At 40.6% G+C, this 19535-nt stretch overlaps 1 non-coding gene across 1 annotated transcript; it reads right to left on the bottom strand.

Annotated features, from left to right (window-relative positions):
- Positions 1–2094: 2094 nt before the first annotated feature.
- Positions 2095–2202, bottom strand: LOC130964398 (small nucleolar RNA R71). The gene has a single exon (XR_009080494.1). It is a non-coding gene; the product is annotated as a small nucleolar RNA R71 (small nucleolar RNA).
- Positions 2203–19535: the final 17333 nt, after the last annotated feature.

Here is a 19535-nt window from a genome sequence, read left to right on the forward strand (position 1 = left end):
TTCATGATGATTTGTTGAAATCTGGCTGGCTGAGAAGCCATGTCTAATCTGATTGGACCGAGGTTTCAACTTATCACCACAAGAGCTTGTTGATTCTCATCAATTTTGCTCTTGGAGCAGTGATCTGCTAAGATTTGGCTGACCTTTGGTCATGTCTAGTGTTTTGGACCGAAGCTTTCCTTGAAGGCTTGGCTGGCTGTGAAGCCATGTCTAATTCCTGGACCGGAGTCTTAGACTAGCATTGCACTGATTCCTGGAATTCTCATCAAGGATTTTGATACCTTTTCCCACTTAATTTTCGAAAAACACAAAAAAATTTGCAAAATCATAAAAAACCAAAAATATTTGATGTTTCCTGCTTAAGTCTAGTGTTTCATCTTAAGTTTGGTGTCAATTGTATGCATTCATTCATGTGTCTTAAGGATCCTCAAGTAATTCTTGATGATTTTTGTGTTCTAATCTTTGAATTCTATTGACTTGAAGCATTTTGTGTGTCTCATATGCATCCTCATATTGTTAATGTCAGTAGTATACAAACTGCTAAGTTTGGTGTCTTGCATGCATTGTTAATTGATTCCTTTTGCATTTTGATTATTAAAAATCCAAAAATATTTTTAATTTGTGTCTTTTCAAGTCAATGATACAAAGAATTGAAGATTCAGAACATACTGCAGAGGAATTATACAGAAAAAGCTGAGCATTCAAAAATGCCCAGTGAAGAAGGCAGACTGGCGTTTAAACGCCAGCCAGGGCACCTGGTTGGGCGTTTAACGCCCAAAGAGGTAGCATTTTGGGCGTTAAACGCCAGAATGTATACCATTCTGGGCGTTTAACGCCAGGATGGTGCTAGGGGGAAGATTCTGTTTTCAAAATCAATTTTTCTTCAAGTTTTCAAAGTTTTTCAAAATCAAATCTTTTTCAAATCATATCTTTTCAATCAAATGTTTTCAAAATCAATTTCTTTCCTTTTTCAAAGATACTTACTAACAATTAATGATTTGATTGAACATTTTTTGCCTTTTCTATTAAGAACGGTTTTATGTTTCAATCATATCTTTTCTTGTTAGGCAAGTCATTAATTTTTAAAATCAAATCTTTTTAAAATTGTTTTCAAATCATATCTTTTAAAATTGTTTTCAAATCATATCTTCTCAATCACATCTTTTTAAAACCATAACTTTTCAATTAAATCTTTTTAACCACATCTTTTTCAAAATAGTTTTCAATCAAATCTTTTTAATTTCTAATTTCAAAATCTTTTTCAAAAATCACTTGATTTCTTTTTCACTTTTAATTTTCGAAAATTATCAATCAAAATTTCAAAATGTTTTCAAAATCTTTTAAATGAATTTTCGAAAATTCTCTTCCCTCCTTCCCACATCCTTCTATTTATGGAGTACCACTCCTTCTAAATGCACAATTCGAACCTTATCTAATTAACGAATTCTTCCTCTCCTTCTTCTTTCTATTTCTCTTTTCCTCTGACATTTCAAGGAATCTCTATACTGTGACATAGAGGATTCCACACTTCCTTTTTCTCTTCTCTTTCATATGAGCAGGAGCAGAGACAAAGGCATTCTTGTTGAAGCTGATCCTGAACCTGAAAGGACCTTGAAGAGAAAGCTAAGAGAAGCTAAAGCACAACTCTCTCTAGAGGACCTGACCGAATTCTTCAAGGAAGAAGAACACATGGCAGCCGAAAACAACAACAATGCCAACAATGCAAGGAAGGTGCTGGGTGACTTCACTGCACCTACTCCTGATTTCTATGGGAGAAGCATCTCTATCCCTGCCATTGGAGCAAACAACTTTGAGCTTAAGCCTCAATTAGTTTCTCTAATGCAACAGAATTGCAAGTTCCATGGACTTTCAATGGAAGATCCTCATCAGTTCTTAGCTGAATTCTTGCAAATCTGTGACACAGTCAAGACTAATGGGGTAGACCCTGAGGTCTATAGACTGATGCTATTCCCTTTTGCTGTAAGAGACAGAGCTAGAATATGGTTGGACTCTCAACCTAAAGAAAGCCTGGACTCTTGGGAAAAGCTAGTCAATGCCTTCTTGGCAAAGTTCTTTCCACCACAAAGATGGAGTAAGCTTAGAGTGGAAGTCCAAACCTTCAGACAGAAGGATGGAGAATCCCTCTATGAAGCTTGGGAAAGATACAAACAATTAATCAGAAGATGTCCCTCAGACATGCTTTCTGAATGGAGCATCATAGGTATTTTCTATGATGGTCTCTCTGAACTATCCAAGATGTCTTTGGATAGCTCTGCTGGAGGATCTCTTCATCTGAAGAAGACGCCTACAGAGGCTAAGGAGCTAATTGAAATGGTTGCAAATAACCAATTCATGTACACTTCTGAAAGAAATCCTGTGAACAATGGGACTAGTCAGAAGAAAGGAGTTCTTGAGATTGACACTCTGAATGCCATATTGGCTCAGAACAAGATATTGACTCAACAAGTCAATTTGATTTCTCAAAGTCTGTCTGGAATGCAAAATGCACCAAACAGTACTAAGGATGCTTCATCTGAGGAAGAAGCTTATGATCCTGAGAACCCTTCCATGGAAGAGGTGAATTACCTAGGAGAACCCTATGGAAACACCTATAATTCTTCATGGAGAAATCACCCAAATCTCTCATGGAAGAATCAAGAGAGACCTCAACAAGGTTTCAATAACAATAATGGTGGAAGAAACAGGTTTAGCAATAGCAAGCCTTTTCCATCATCTTCTCAGCAACAGACAGAGAATTCTAAGCAGAACCAATCTGACTTAGCAACCATGGTCTCTGATCTAATCAAAACCACTCAAAGTTTCATGACTGAAACAAGGTCCTCCATCAGAAATTTGGAAGGACAAGTGGGTCAGCTGAGCAAGAAAGTTACTGAACTCCCTCCTAGCACTCTCCCAAGTAATACAGAAGAAAATCCAAAAGGAGAGTGCAAAGCCATAGACATGGCCGAATATGGAGAGGAAAGAGAGGAGGAGGACGCCACTGAGGAAGACCTCAGTGGGCGTGTACCAATCTCCTCTGAGTTCCTCAATGAGGAACAATGGGAATCTGAGGCTCAAAATGAGACCATAGAGATTCCATTGGACTTACTTCTGCCATTCATGAGCTCTGATGAGTATTCTTCCTCTGAAGAGGATGAGTATGTCACTGAAGAGCAAGTTGCTAAATACCTTGGAGCAATCATGAAACTGAATGACAAGTTATTTGGAAATGAGACTTGGGAGGAAGAACCACCTTTGCTCACCAAAGAACTGGATGACTTGTCTAGGCAGAAACTGCCTCAAAAGAGGCAAGATCCTGGGAAGTTTTCTATACCTTGTACCATAGGCACCATGACCTTCAAGAAGGCCTTGTGTGACTTAGGGTCAAGTGTAAACCTCATGCCCCTCTCTGTAATGGAGAAATTAGGGATCTTTGAGGTGCAAGCTGCAAGAATCTCATTAGAGATGGCAGACAATTCAAGAAAACAAGCTCATGGACTTGTAGAGAATGTTTTGGTGAAGATTGAAGACCATTACATCCCTACTGACTTCATAGTCCTAGAGACTGGGAAGTGCATGGATGAATCCATCATCCTTGGCAGACCCTTCCTAGTCACAGCAAAGGCTGTGATTGATGCTGATAGAGGAGAGTTGATCATTCAAGTGAATGAAGAATCCTTGGTGTTTAAGGCCCAAGGACATCCCTCTATCATCATGGAGAGGAAGCATGAAGAGCTTCTCTCAAAACAGAGCCAAGCAGAGCCCCCACAGTCAAACTCTAAGTTTGGTGTTGGGAGGCCACAACCAAACTCTAAGTTTGGTGTTGAACCCCCACATTCAAACTCTAAGTTTGGTGTTGGGAGGTTCCAACACGGTTCTGAGCATTTCTGAGGCTCCATGAGAGTCCTCTGTCAAGCTAATGACATTAAAGAAGCGCTTGTTGGGAGGCAACCCAATGTTTTATAGTTAACTATTTTCTTTTGTTATTTTATCTTTTTTGTAGGTTGATGATCATAAGAAGTCACAAAAACAATGAAAAAAGCAAAAACAGAATGAAAACAGGAAGAAAAACAGCACACCCTGGAGGAGAAGAAGCTGGCGTTCAAACGCCAGTAATACTAGCTGTTGGGCGTTTAACGCCCAGTCTGGCACCATTCTGGGCGTTTAACGCCAGAAAGGGGCACCAGACTGGCGTTAAACGCCAGTAAAGGGCAACAACCTGGCGTTAAACGCCAGGAATGGGCACCAGCCCGGCGTTTAACGCCAGAAATAGCTCAAAACGTGATTTTGAGCAACATTTGGTGCAGGGATGACTTTTCCTTGACACCACAGGATCTGTGGACCCCACAGGACCCCACCATCACTTTCTCTCTTCTTCCCCCATTCACCAATCACCTCAATACCTCTTCCCAAAAAAAACTTTCACCTATCAAATCCCATCTTTCTCTTCACCACTCACATCCATCCTTCATAAATCCCCACCAACCTCACCCTTTAAATTCAAACCACTTTCCCTCCCAAACCCACCCATCATGGCCGAACCATTACCCCCCCCTCTCTCCTATATATACCCTTCTTCAACCCTTCATTTTCACACAACCTAAACACCCTTTCTTACCCTTCTTGGCCGAACACACCACCTTCCCCCTCTTCCTCATTTCTTCTTCTTCTACTCTCTTCTTTCTTCTTTTGCTCGAGGACGAGCAAACATTTTAAGTTTGGTGTGGTAAAAGCGTTGCTTTTTCGTTTTTCCATAACCATTTATGGCATCCAAGGCCGGAGAAACCTCTAGAAAGAGGAAAGGGAAGGCAAAAGCTTCCACCTCCGAGTCATGGGAGATGGATAGATTCCTCTCAAGGGTGCATCAAGCCCACTTCTATGAAGTTGTGGCCTTGAAGAAGGTGATCCCCGAGGTCCCCTTTTCACTCAAAAAGGGTGAATATCCGGAGATCCGCCATGAGATCCGAAGAAGAGGTTGGGAAGTACTTACCAACCCCATTCAACAAGTCAGAATCTTGATGGTTCAAGAGTTCTATGCCAATGCATGGATCACCAAGAACCATGACCAAAGTGTGAACCCGAATCCAAAGAATTATCTCACTATGGTTCGGGGGAAATACTTGGATTTTAGTCCGGAGAGTGTGAGGGTGGCGTTCAACTTGCCTATGATGCAAGGAGATGAGCACCCTTACACTAGAAGGGTCAACTTTGATCAAAGGTTGGACCAAGTCCTCACAATCATATGTGAAGAGGGCGCACAATGGAAGCAAGATTCAAGAGGAAAGCCGGTTCAATTGAGAAGGCATGACCTCAAGCCCGTGGCTAGAGGATGGTTAGAGTTCATACAACACTCAATCATTCCCACTAGCAACCGGTCCGAAGTTACCATAGACCGGGCCATCATGATTCATAGCATCATGATTGGAGAAGAAATAAAGGTTCATGAGGTTATAGCCCAAGAACTCTATAAGGTGGCGGACAAGACCTCCACCTTGGCAAGGTTAGCCTTTCCTCACCTCATTTGTCACCTCTGTTATTCAGTTGGAGTTGACATAGAGGGAGACATCACCATTGATGAGGATAAGCCCATTACCAAGAAAAGGATGGAGCACACAAGAGACCCCTCTCATCATGAGATCCCTGAGATGCCTCAAGGGATGCACTTTCCTCCACAAAACTATTGGGAGCAAGTAAACACCTCCCTAGGAGAATTGAGTTCCAACATGGGACAACTAAGGGTGGAGCATCAAGAACACTCCATTCTCCTCCATGAAATTAGAGAAGACCAAAGAATCATGAGGGAGGAGCAACAAAGACAAGGAAGAGACATTGAGGAGCTCAAGCACTCCATAAGATCTTCAAGAGCAAGAAAGAGCCGCCATCACTAAGGTGGACCCGTTCCTTGATTTCCTTGTTCTTTATTCTTCTGTTTTTCGATTTTTTATGCTTTATGTTATCCATGTTTGTGTCTGGTGATCATTAGTGTCTTAGTGTCTATGCCTTAAAGTTATGAATGTCCTATGAATCCATCACCTTTCTTGAATAAAAACGTGCTTAATTGAAAAGGAAAGAATTGCATGAATTCTGAATTTTATAATAGTTTAATTATTTTGATGTGGTGGCAACACTTTTGTTATCTGAATGTATGCTTGAACAGTGCATATGTCTTTTGAATTTGTGGTTCATGAATGTTGGCTCTTGAAAGAATGATGAAAAAGGAGACATGTTACTGAGGATCTGAAAAATCATTAAAAATGATTCTTGAAGCAAGAAAAAGCAAACGAAAAAAAAAAATTTTCGAAAAAAAAAAGAGAAAAAAAAAAGAGAAAAAGAAAGAAATAAAGTTGTGATCCAAGGCAAATAAGAGTGTGCTTAAGAACCCTGGACACCTCTAATTGGGAACTTTAGCAAAGCTGAGTCACAATCTGAAAAGGTTCACCCAATTATGTGTCTGTGGCATGTATGTATCCGGTGGTAATACTGGAAGACAGAATGCTTTGGGCCACAGCCAAGACTCAATAAATAGCTATGTTCAAGAATCATCATACTTTACTAGGAGAATCATTAACACTATCTGGATTCTAAGTTCCTAAGGAAGCCAATCATTCTGAATTACAAGGGATAGAGTGAGATGCCAAAACTATTCAGAAGCAAAAAGATAAAAGCCCCGCTCATCTAATTAATACTGATCTTCATGGATGTTTTTGGAGTTCATTGCATATTCTCTTCTTTTTATCTTATTTGATCTTCAGTTGCTTGGGGACAAGCAACAATTTAAGTTTGGTGTTGTGATGAGCGGATAATTTGTATACTTTTTGGCATTGTTTTTAGTATATTTTTAGTATGATCTAGTTAGTTTTTAGTATATTTTTATTAGTTTTTAATTAAATTTCACTTTTCTGGACTTTACTATGAGTTTGTGTGTTTTTCTGTGATTTCAGGTATTTTCTGGCTGAAATTGAGGGACCTGAGCAAAAATCTGATCCAGAGACTCAAAAGGACTGCAGATGCTGTTGGATTCTGACTTCCCTGCACTCGAAGTGGATTTTCTGGAGCTACAGAAGCCCAATTGGCGTGCTCTCAACGGCGTTGGAAAGTAGACATCCTGGGCTTTCCAGAAATATATAATAGTCCATACTTTGCCCAAGATTTGATGGCCCAAACCGGCGTTCAAAGTCACCTCAAGAAATTCCAGCGTTAAACGCCGGAACTGGCACCTGATTGGGAGTTAAACGCCCAAACTGGCACTAAAGCTGGCGTTTAACTCCAAGGAGAGTCTCTACACGAAAAAGCTTCATTGCTCAGCCCAAGCACACACCAAGTGGGCCCGGAAGTGGATTTTTATGTCATTTACTCATCTATGTACTAGTTTTCTATAAGTAGGACCTTTTACTATTGTAAGAAAGAGACTTTTGGTAGCTATCTTTGTTTTATGCTATCTTAGACTTTTGGGAGGCTGGCCATTCGGCCATGCCTAGACCTTGTTCTTATGTATTTTCAACGGTGGAGTTTCTACACACCATAGATTAAGGTGTGGAGCTCTGCTGTACCTCGAGTATTAATGCAATTACTATTGTTCTTCCATTCAATTCCGCTTGTTCTTTATCCAAGATATCACTTGTTCTTCAACATGATGAAGGTGATGATTGACGCCCATCACCATTCTCACTCATGAACAAGGTGACTGACAACCACTCTTGTTCTACAAGCATCTGAGGCTTAGTGAATATCTCTTGGATTCCTGATTGCACGATGCATGGTTGATCGCCTGACAACCGAGTGCTCGCCTGACAAACGAGCCAACCATTCCGTGAGATCAGAGTCTTCGTGGTATAGGCAAGAATTGATGGCAGCATTCAAGAGAATCCGGAAGGTCTAACCTTGTCTGTGGTATTCTGAGTAGGATTCAATGACTGAATGACTGTGACGTGCTTCAAACCTGTAACCTACTGGGCGTTAGTGACAGACGCAAAAGAGTGATTCTATTCCGGTAGGGGAGGGAACCAAACCGGTGATTGGCAGCACTGTGACAGAGTGCATGCATTAGCTTTCACTGCGCGGATGGGAGGTAGCTGCTGACAACAGTGAAACCCTACACAAGCTTGCCATGGAAAGGAGTAAGAAGGATTGAATGAAGGCAGTAGGAAAGCAGAGAGACGGAAGGGAAGGCATCTTCATACACTTGTCTGAAGCTCTTACACCAATGATATACATAAGTATCACTATCTTTATCTTTTATATTATTTTCGTTCATCATCATATATATTTGAGTTTGCCTGACTAAGATTTACAAGATGACCATAGCTTGCTTCAATGCTAACAATCTCCGTGGGATCGACCCTTACTCACGTAAGGTATTACTTGGACGACCCAGTGCACTTGCTGGTTAGTTGTGCGAAGTTGTGTAATGCCATGGAATTGAACCACCAAGTTTTTGGAGTTCATGACCAGGGATTATGAGAGTTGTGAAAAGTATTGTTCACAATTTCGCGCACCATAGGGTATTTCTCCCTAGAGTCTTGAGTCTTTGCCAAGGTTATTAATTGACAACTCTGTTTTAAAATAGTTTAACGGATGATTTAAAAAGTGAAAGATTTGTGTCTTTTCAAAGAGGATCGATTTTAAAGAAAAGTGGATTATGAACTTGGAACAATTGAGATATGAGGATTCTGAATTTTGAAACATAGATGAGTTTGTTTTCTGGTTTTAAAGAAAAAAAGTGACTTATGGCTTGAAGAATGATTGATTTGATATGATTTGTTAATGAAGTGCGAAAATTATGATGAATAAATGAATATGTGGCTTTTGCACTTCTTTTATCTGAGATACAAGTTTTCCTGGGTAAAGTACGGTGGCTTGCCACCACGTGTTCCAGGTTGAGACTCGATACTTTGTTGACCTTATGACGTAAGGGTGACCGGGCACTTATAAATTCCCGGGAATGATACCCCCGTTGAGCAATTTGATATATATATATATATATATATATATATATATATATATATATATATATATATATATATATATATATGTGGAAAAAAGCTATGCATAGACTCATGGGAATGCACGTCGGGGGACAGTCCAAGGGTTTAGCAAACCGGACTTGTCGGGTTGGCTTAATAACCGACAAATGAACTCATCAGCCATAGGACATGCATTCATCATATGCATCTATGTGACATTATTTGGGTGTGCATATTGTACTTGGTTTGACTATGTGAATAATCATGCTTAATTGCTAATTGCTCTACTTGATGTAACTAATTGATTATGCTTGAACATTCCTATTTGTGCTTGTGACTGAAAATTGGTTGGTTTGTGGTGGATTCATTGTTGATTAAGTTGTTTGAGCTTATGGCCATGATTGATTACTTGATAGGCCGAAGGTCGTGAATGATTTGTGTTTTTGGTTTAGAAAAGTATGAAAAACTAAACTGGTTCAGCATAAACTTAATGTACCTATGCTTGGAACAGTTTGGTCATTCATGCTGTCTAGGAAAAACTTTTAAAAAGGCTTTTAAATTTCTGAGAAATTAACAGCTTTTCCTTTCAGAAAGGATTTCGGATTTTGAATATTAAATCTTTGGTTTTGAAAAGAAGCATAAGGCGGTTATTAATCACTGTACTTTAAAAACGGTTTTATTTTCGTATCTTATGATAGCATTCTGTAACCCTATAGTGAGAACCCTTCCAAGGATGATGTTCTCACTTCCCTACAGGTTTTTCCCTTTTCAGGATATGGGCGACGAAGCTTCAGAAGAGTTATATTCATTTTCTATTTATTCGACTTTATTTTGTATTATCTTAATTTTTTATTTTTTCCTCGCCTTTATTTCTAGCAATTTTTGCAAGAGGTATAGGAGTTTTGATATGAGAAGTTTGTATATTGGTATGTATGTATATATATGTAGTATTTGTAAGTATTGTAATCTATATTGTAACGTATGGATGTATGTTTTGAATATTCGGTTTCAATTTTTAAACAGCTCATATTTTGGCACTAAATATTTTAAGAATCGTCGTAATACCCAAGCTATCAAAGTGGCGCAGCCGGAAGTGTGACTTTTGATAGTTAGGGTGTTACATTATTACGGGTAACAATACTAGTTATTCATTTGATCTTGGTAAGTTCCTGCCTTATTCGGGGGTTTGATCAATTTTGAATGTAAAATCTCCTTTATAATATCTTCTCATCTTGTGTTGAACTTGATGTAGGTATCAAACTTGGAAGTAAGGTTGAATGGCCTCTTGTTATCTTGGGTGTTGTGGGTTTTATGATGTCTATCGTCTTCCTTGTGAGGTTACTGGTGTTTTTCCGCTTTTTCGGCTTCAGAGAGTTTCTCAATTTCTATTTGCCCTGTTGCCTTCTACCTAAACTCGGCCAGAGTTTCCGATTTGGCCACAACAATAATTTTCTGAAACTTTTCTAGTCGCAAACCACTATTTAATGCGTGCAAATGTACGTAAGGGTTGAGGTAAGGTATCATCATGGCCGCTTTGGCGAATCTGGTCTTGTAATCTTTCAAACTTTCATGGTAGCATTGCTTGATAGTGTTGAGGTAATCAGAGCCATGTACGTAAATCTTGAAAGCATCAAAATGGTAGTGAAAGCTTTGGCAAACTCTTCAAAACTTGAAATGGATCTTGCAGGTAAGCTGGAACCATAGTAAAGCAGTTTTGTCTAAAAATGTTGGGAAAGATCTGCAGAGTTGGTGCACGAAATTGCAATAACACTTTTGCAATCCCGCACAACTAACCAGCAAGTGCACTGGGTCGTCCAAGTAATACCTTGCGTGAGCAAGGGTCGATCCCACGGAGATTGTCGGCTTGAAGCAAGCTATGGTTACCTTGTAAATCTTAGTCAGGATATCAGAAATTATCAGGATTGATTGTAAAAAGCAAAAGAACATGAAAAAGGTACTTGTTCTGCAGTAATGGAGAATAGGCTGAGGCTTTGGAGATGCTCCATCTTCCGAATCTCTGCTTTCCTACTGTCATCTTCATCAAACACGCAAGGCTCCTTCCATGGCAAGCTGTATGTAGGGTTTCACCGTTGTCAGTGGCTACCTCCCATCCTCTCAGTGAAAATACGTCCCTGATGCTCTGTCACAGCATAGGCTAATCATCTGTCGGTTCTCAATCAGGCCGGAATAGAATCCAGTGATTCTTTTGCGTCTGTCACTAACGCCCCGCCTTCAGGAGTTTGAAGCACGTCACAGTCATTCAATCATTGAGTCCTACTCAGAATACCACAGACAAGGTTTAGACCTTCCGGACTCTCTTGAATGCCGCCATCAGTTCTAGCTTATACCACGAAGATTCCGATTAAAGAATCCAAGAGACATCTACTTAATCTAAGGTAGAACAGAGGTGGTTGTCAGGCACATGTTCATAGTTGAGAATGATGATGAGTGTCACATATCATCACATTCATCCGAGTTAAGAGCAAGTGATATCTTAGAATGGAAACAAGCATGATTGAATAAGAAACAGTAGTAATTGCATTAATCCATCAAGACACAGTAGAGCTCCTCACCCCCAACCATGGGGTTTAGAGACTCATGCCGTGGAAGGTACACAAGAAACGTGTAAAAATGTTATGAGGTCCTAAGGTGTCGATTACAATGTCAAAAGATCCTATAAATAGTAAACTAGTATCCTAAGGTTTACAGAAATGAGTAAATGACAGAAAAATCCACTTCCGGGCCCACTTGGTGTGTGCTTGGGCTGAGCATTGAAGCTTTTATGTGTAGAGACGTTTTCTGGAGTTAAACGCCAGCTTTCATGCCAGTTTGGGCGTTTAACTCCAAGTTTTATGCCAGTTCCGGCGTTTAACGCTGGAATTTCTGATGCTGATTTGCTACGCCGGTTTGGGCCATCAAATCTTGGGCAAAGTATGGACTATCATATATTGCTGGAAAGCCCAGGATGTCTACTTTCCAATGCCGTTGAGAGCGCGCCAATTGGGCTTCTGTAGCTCCAGAAAATCCACTTCGAGTACAGGGAGGTCAGAATCCAACAGCATCTGTAGTCCTTTTCAGTCTCTGGATCAGATTTTTGCTCAGAACCTTCAATTTCAGTCAGAAAATATCTGAAATCACAGAAAAATACACAAACTCATAGTAAAGTCCAGAAAAGTGAATTTTAACTAAAAACTAATAAAATTATACTAATAACTCAACTAAAACTACCAAAAACATACTAAAAATAATGCCAAAAAGCATACAAATTATCCGCTCATCACAACACCAAACTTAAATTGTTGCTTGTCCCCAAGCAACTGAAAATCAAAATAGGATAAAAAGAAGAGAATATACTATAGACTCCAAAATATCAAAGAAACATAGTTCCAATCAGATGAGCGGGACTAGTAGCTTTTTGCCTCCGAATAGTTTTGGCATCTCACTCTATCCTTTGAAGTTCAGAATGATTGGCATCTATGAGAACTCAGAACTCAGATAGTGTTATTGATTCTCCTAGTTAAGTATAATGATTCTTGAACATAGCTAGTGTATGAGTCTTGGCTGTGGCCCAAAGCACTCTGTCTTCCAGTATTACCACCGGATACATACATGCCACAGACACATAATTGGGTGAACCTTTTTAGATTGTGACTTAGCTTTGCTAGAGTCCCCAATTAGAGGTGTCCAAGGTTCTTAAGCACACTCTTTTTGCCTTGGTTCACAACTTTATTTCTTTCTTTTTCTTTTCTTCTTCTCTCTTTTTTTTTTTTCGAAAATATTTTTTTCTTTTTTTTTTCTTTTGAATACTGCTTTTTCTTGCTTCAAGAATCAATTTGATGATTTTTCAGATCCTCAATAACAGTTCTCTTTCTCCTCATTCTTTCAAGAGCCAACAATTTTTAACATTCTTAAAACAGCAAATTCAAGAGACATATGCACTGTTCAAGCATTCATTCAGAAAACAAAAAGTATTGTCACCACATCAAACTAATCCAACTAGTTTCAAGGATAAATTTCAAAACCCTGTACTTCTTGTTCTTTTGTGATTAAAGCATTTTTCTTTTAAGAGAGGTGATGGATTCATAGGACATTCATAGCTTTAAGGCATGAACTTTAAATTTTATTAATTATGAATTAAGAACAAGACTCAGAAAATAAATATAAGATGAAACTAGAAAATAAAAGAAAAACGCAAAAATAGGCTCCTAATGATAGAGGTTTTCACAGAGTTAGGACTCAACAACCTTGATTTTGAGAAGTGGATGCTCCCTCAGCTTGAGAGGAGAGCTTTTGGCGTTTCAATTCTTGGATTTCACGCCCCTGCTTCTCTTGCTCCTTCAGCAATTTGCAGAGCATGCAGTTCTGATTCTGCTGTTCTTCCTTAAGTTGCTCCATAGTTTCTTGCAACTTGGTGATAGATGCTTCTAGGCTGGCCCAGTAGCCAATTTCAGGAAATTCAGGGAGGAACTCCTGCGCCCTCCTTTTGATAGAGTTTTCTTGCACTTGTCCTTCCATTGACTTCTTGGTGATTGGATGTTCAATGGGTATGAATTCATCTACTCCCATCTTCACCCCAGCCTCTTTACAGAGCAAGGAGATCAAGCTTGGGTAAGCCAGTTTGGCTTCAGTGGAATTTTTATTTGCAATTGTGTAGATCTCACAGGCAATCACATGATGAACCTCCACTTCTTTTCCAAGCATAATGCAATGAATCATCACTGCTCTCTTGATGGTAACCTCAGAACGGTTGCTAGTGGGCAATATGGAACGCCCAATAAAGTCTAGCCAACCTCTTGCAATTGGTTTGAGGTCACCCCTCTTGAGTTGGTTTGGGACACCCTTTGAATTGGTTATCCACTTAGTTCCAGAGAGGCATATGTCCTCTAGAACTTGATCCAACCCTTTATCTACTCTCACCATCCTCCTATTGAAGGAGTCAGGATCATCTTGCAGTTGAGGCAACTTGAAGATTTCTCTTATTTTGTCCAGATGGAAGTACATAACTTTCCCTCTGACCATGGTTCTATAGGTATGGTAAGCGGTTCCAGTCATTCTCTGCTTATCTGTCAGCCACAGATTTGAGTAGAATTCCTGAACCATGTTCCTTCCAACCTTTGTCTCAGGATTGGTTAGAACTTCCCAACCTCTGTTTCGAATTTGCTCTGGGATCTCCGGATTCATCTTCTTTCAGATCAAATTTTACTTCCGGGATCACTGACCTCAGACCCATTATTTTGTGATAATGGTCTTCATGTTCTTTGGTTAAGAACTTCTCTTGATTCCAAAGGTTCTTTGGATTAGCCTCTTTCTTTCCTCTTAAATTGGTTTGTTTTCCCTTAGGAGCCATGATCTTGATGAATCTTGGCTTAGTGATCACGGAAAAGCACACCAAACTTAGAGGTTTGCTTGTCCTCAAGCAAAAGAAAAGAGAGAAGAGAGGGGGAGGAAGAGGAAATTTGAATGGTGTGATGGAATGAGGGAGCCAAACGTGGATTTATAAGGTGGGGAGGGGAGTTTTCGAAAAAGAAGAGAGAAATTTGAAAGGAGATTTGAGAAGATATGGAAAGAAATTGAGAAAAGGGTGAAATTTTTGAACAATGTTTGTAATTGATTTGAAATAAATTTGAAGATTTGAAAGTGAATGATGAATGATTGAAGTGTGATTTTGTAGAAAAGTATGGGTGAGAAAAGGAAAGTTTGAAAAAAATTGAGTTGAAAACAAAATTGTGGTCCCCCCACCAAGCTGGCGTTAAACGCCCAGAATGGCACCCATTCTGGCGTTTAACGCCCATTTGTAGCCCTTTTTGGGCGTTTAACGCCCAGCCAGGTGCCCTGGCTGGCGTTAAACGCCAGAATTCCTTTGTCACTGGGCGTTTTTCAGAACGCCCAGGATGCTGCACACCTGGCGTTAAACGCCCAGAATGGTGCCCATTCTGGCGTTTAACGCCCAAAATGGCACCATTCCTGGCGTTAAACGCCCAGAATGGTACCCATTTTGGCGTTTAACGCCCAAAATGCCCCTTACTGGCGTTTTTTCGCCAGTAAGCTCATTTTCTCTGCTTTTTGAGCTGAATCCTTCTGTAACTCTGTGAATTCCTTCATTTTTGATACTTGCCTCTGTAAGAACTAATCATATACCTTCCTAATGACTGGGTTGCCTCCCAGCAAGCGCTTCTTTACTGTCTTTAGCTGGACTTCTGCTAAGAATCACTCAAGTCTCAGTTTTGAGCATTCCTGCTCAAAATTTCCTTCAAGATAGTGCTTGATTCTCTGTCCATTAACAATGAACTTTCTGTCAGAATCAATATCCTGAAGCTCAACATATCCATATGGTGACACTCCTGTAATCACATACGGACCCCTCCACCGGGATTTGAGTTTTCCTGGAAACAATTTGAGCCTGGAGTTGAAGAGCAGAACTTTTTGTCCTGGCTCAAAGACTCTGGTTGACAATCTCTTGTCATGCCACTTCTTTGCCTTTTCCTTATAAATTTTTGCATTTTCAAAGGCATTGAGTCTGAACTCCTCTAGCTCATTTAGCTGGAGCAGTCTTTCTCACCAGCTAACTGAGCATCCATGTTTAGGAATCTGGTTGCCAATAGGCTTTATGTTCCAGTTCCACAGGCAAATGACAGGCCTTCCCATACACCAATTGGTATGGAGAGGTTCCTATAGGAGTCTTGAATACTGTTCTGTATGCCCACAGAGCATCATCCAAGCTCTTTGCCCAATCCTTTCTTCGGGCCATCACAGTCCGTTCTAGGATTCTTTTTAGTTCTCTGTTAGAGACTTCTGCTTGCCCATTTGTCTGTGGATGATACGGAGTTGCCACTTTATGGCTAATTCCATGTCTAACCATAGCAGAGTGTAGCAGTCTATTGCAGAAATGAGTGCCCCCATCACTGATAGTACTCTGGGAACACCAAACCTGCTGAAGATGTGTTTCTGGAGGAATTTCAGCACGGTCTTGGTATCATTAGTGGGTGTAGCAATTGCTTCTACCCACTTAGATACATAGTCCACTGCCACCAGAATGTACGTGTTTGAGTATGATGGTGGGAATGGCCCCATGAAGTCAATTCCCCATACATCAAACAATTCTATCTCTAATATCCCTTGTTGAGGCATGGCATATCCGTGAGGCAGGTTACCAGCTCTTTGGCAACTGTCACAGTTACGCACAAACTCTCGGGAATCTTTATAGAGAGTAGGCCAGTAGAAGCCACACTGGAGGACTTTAGTGGCTGTTCGCTCACTTCCAAAATGTCCTCCATAATGCGATCCATGGCAATGCCATAAGATCTTTTGTGCTTCTTCTCTGGGTACACACCTGCGGATCACTCCGTCAGCACATCTCTTAAAGAGATATGGTTCATCCCAGAGGTAGTACTTTGCATCTGAAATTAATTTCTTTCTTTGCACATTGCTGCACTCCTTGGGTATGAACCTCACAGCTTTATAATTTGCAATATCTGCAAACCATGGAGCTTCCTGAATGGCAAAGAGTTGCTCATCTGGGAAAGTCTCAGAGATCTCAGCAGAAGGGAGGGACGCCCCAGCTACTGGTTCTATTCGGGACAGATGATCAGCCACTTGGTTTTCTGTCCCTTTTCTGTCTCTTATTTCTATATCAAACTTGCAGAAGCAACACCCATCTGATAAGCCTGGGTTTTGAATCCTGCTTTGTGAGTAAGTATTTAAGAGCAGCATGGTCAGTGTACACAATCACCTTTGATCCCACTAGGTAGGATCTAAACTTGTCAATGGCATAAACCACTGCAAGTAACTCTTTCTCTGTGGTTGTGTAGTTCTTTTGTGCGTCATTTAGAACACGGCTAGCATAATAAATGACGTGCAAAAGCTTGTTATGCCTCTGTCCCAACACTGCACCAATGGCATGATCACTGGCATCACACATTAATTCAAATGGCAATGTCCAATCTAGTGCAGAGATAACTGGTGCTGTGACCAGCTTAGCTTTCAGGGTCAAATGCCTGCAGACACTCATTATCAAAGATAAATGGAGTGTCAGCAGCTAGCAGATTACTTAGAGGTTTGGCAATTTTTGAAAAATCCTTTATAAACCTTCTGTAGAATCCTGCATGCCCAAGAAAGCTTCTGATTGCCTTAACATTGGCAGGTGGTGGTAATTTTTCAATTACTTCTACCTTTGCCTTATCCACCTCTATTCCCCTGCTTGAAATTTTGTGCCCAAGGACAATTCCTTCAGTCACCATAAAGTGACATTTCTCCCAGTTTAAAACCAGGTTAGTCTCTTGGCATCTTTTCAGGACAAGTGATAGGTGGTTAAGACAGAAGCTGAATGAGTCTCCATATACTGAAAAGTCATCCATGAAGACTTCCAGAAATTTCTCTACCATATCTGAGAAGATAGAGAGCATGCACCTCTGAAAGGTTACAGGTGCATTGCACAGACCAAAAGGCATTCTCCTATAGGCAAACACGCCAGAAGGGCAAGTAAATGCTGTTTTCTCTTGGTCCTGGGGATCTACTGCAATCTGGTTGTAGCCTGAATAGCCATCCAAAAAGCAGTAATAGTCATGACCAGCTAGTCTTTCTAGCATTTGGTCTATGAATGGTAAAGGAAAATGATCCTTTCTGGTGGCTGTATTGAGCCTTCTGTAGTCAATACACATACGCCACCCTGTGACTGTCCTTGTAGGAACCAGTTCATTTTTTTCATTATGAACCACTGTCATGCCTCCCTTTTTGGGAACAACTTGGACAGGGCTCACCCAGGGGCTATCAGAAATAGGATAAATAATCCCAGCCTCCAGTAATTTAGTGACCTCTTTCTGTACCACCTCCTTCATGGCTGGATTTAGCCTCCTCTGTGGTTGAACCACTGGTTTGGCATTATCCTCCAACAGGATCTTGTGCATGCATCTAGCTGGGCTAATGCCCTTAAGATCACTTATGGACCACCCAAGAGCTGTCTTGTGTGTCCTAAGCACTTGAATCAGTGCCTCCTCTTCCTGTGGATTTAAAGCAGAGCTTATAATCACTGGAAAAGTGTCACCCTCTCCTAGAAATGCATATTTCAGAGATGGTGGTAGAGGTTTGAGTTCAGGTTTGGGAGGTTTATCCTTCTCCTGAGGAATTTTCGAAAATTCCTTTACTTCTTCTAGTTCTTCTTGATCAAGCTGAGCATCTTTGAAGATGTCCTCAAGCTCTGATTCTAGGCTTTCAGTCATATTGATCTCTTCTACCAGAGAGTCAATAATGTCAGCGCCCATGCAGTCATCTGGTGTGTCTGGATGCTGCATTGCTTTCACAGCATTCAACTTGAACTCATCCTCATTGACTCTCAGGGTTACTTCCCCTTTTTGTACATCAATGAGAGTTCATCCAGTTGCTAGGAATGGTCTTCCTAGAATGAGAGTTGCACTTTTGTGCTCCTCCATTTCCAGCACCACAAAGTCAGTGGGAAAGGCAAATGGCCCAACCTTGACAATCATGTCCTCTATTATGCCTGATGGGTGTTTAATGGAGCCATCAGCAAGTTGGAGGCATATCCGGTTGGTTTGACTTCTCCAGCCAACCCAAGCTTTCTGATAGTGGATGCAGGTATTAGATTGATGCTTGCTCCAAGATCACATAGGGCTGTCTTGGTGCAAGCGCCTTCTAATGTGCATGGTATTATAAAGCTTCCAGGATCTTGAAGCTTTTCTGGTAAGCTTTTTAGTATGACTGCACTGCATTCTTCAGTGAGAAACACTTTTTCAGTTTCTCTCCAATCCTTCTTATGACTTAAGATCTCTTTCATGAACTTAGCATAAGAAGGTATTTGCTCAAGTGCCTCTGCAAACGGAATCTTTATTTCAAGAGTCCTTAGATAGTCTGCAAAGCGGGCAAACTGCTTATCCTGTTCCGCTTTGCGGAGTTTCTGAGGATAAGGCATCTTGGCTTGATATTCCTCAACCTTAGATGCTGCAGGTTTATTCCTTACAGAAGTGGTTGAAGAAGCCTTGTTAGAGGGATAATTATCAGCACTCTCAGGTGTCCGATCCTCCTTGGGCGTTTGAACGCCAGGAATGGGTGAAGTTTGGGCGTTAAACGCCAACTTTTCTCCCTTTTCTGGCGTTTGAACGCCAGAACTGGCAAGGAATGGGCGTTTAACGCCAGCTTTCCTTCCCGTTCTGGCGTTTGAAAGCCAATATTCCTCTCTGGGCTCTTACTGTCCTCAGAGGGATTTTGAACAGTGGTTTGGTTGTCCTCTGTCAATTGTTCCTTGTTTGCCTTCTTGCTCCTTTGAGCAGTGGTGTTCAGTGTTTTCCCACTCCTTAGTTGAACTGCTTGACATCCTTCTGTTATCTGTTTAGATATTTGCTGTTTTGCTTGATTCAACTGCAGTTCTATGTTCTTGTTAGCAACTTTAGTATCATGGAGCATTTCTTTAAATTCTGCTAACTGTTCTGTCATCAAGAGCAATTGTTGATTAAGCTCATTCATCTGTTCTTGAGGATTAGGATCAGTGACCAATGCCATGACCTCCTCTTTGGAACGAAACTCACTGCTAGAATATAAGTATGGTTTCTAGCAACAGTGTCT

The sequence above is a fragment of the Arachis stenosperma genome, chromosome 2 (assembly GCF_014773155.1).
Source record: "Arachis stenosperma cultivar V10309 chromosome 2, arast.V10309.gnm1.PFL2, whole genome shotgun sequence".
NCBI classification, from domain to species: Eukaryota; Viridiplantae; Streptophyta; class Magnoliopsida; order Fabales; family Fabaceae; genus Arachis; species Arachis stenosperma.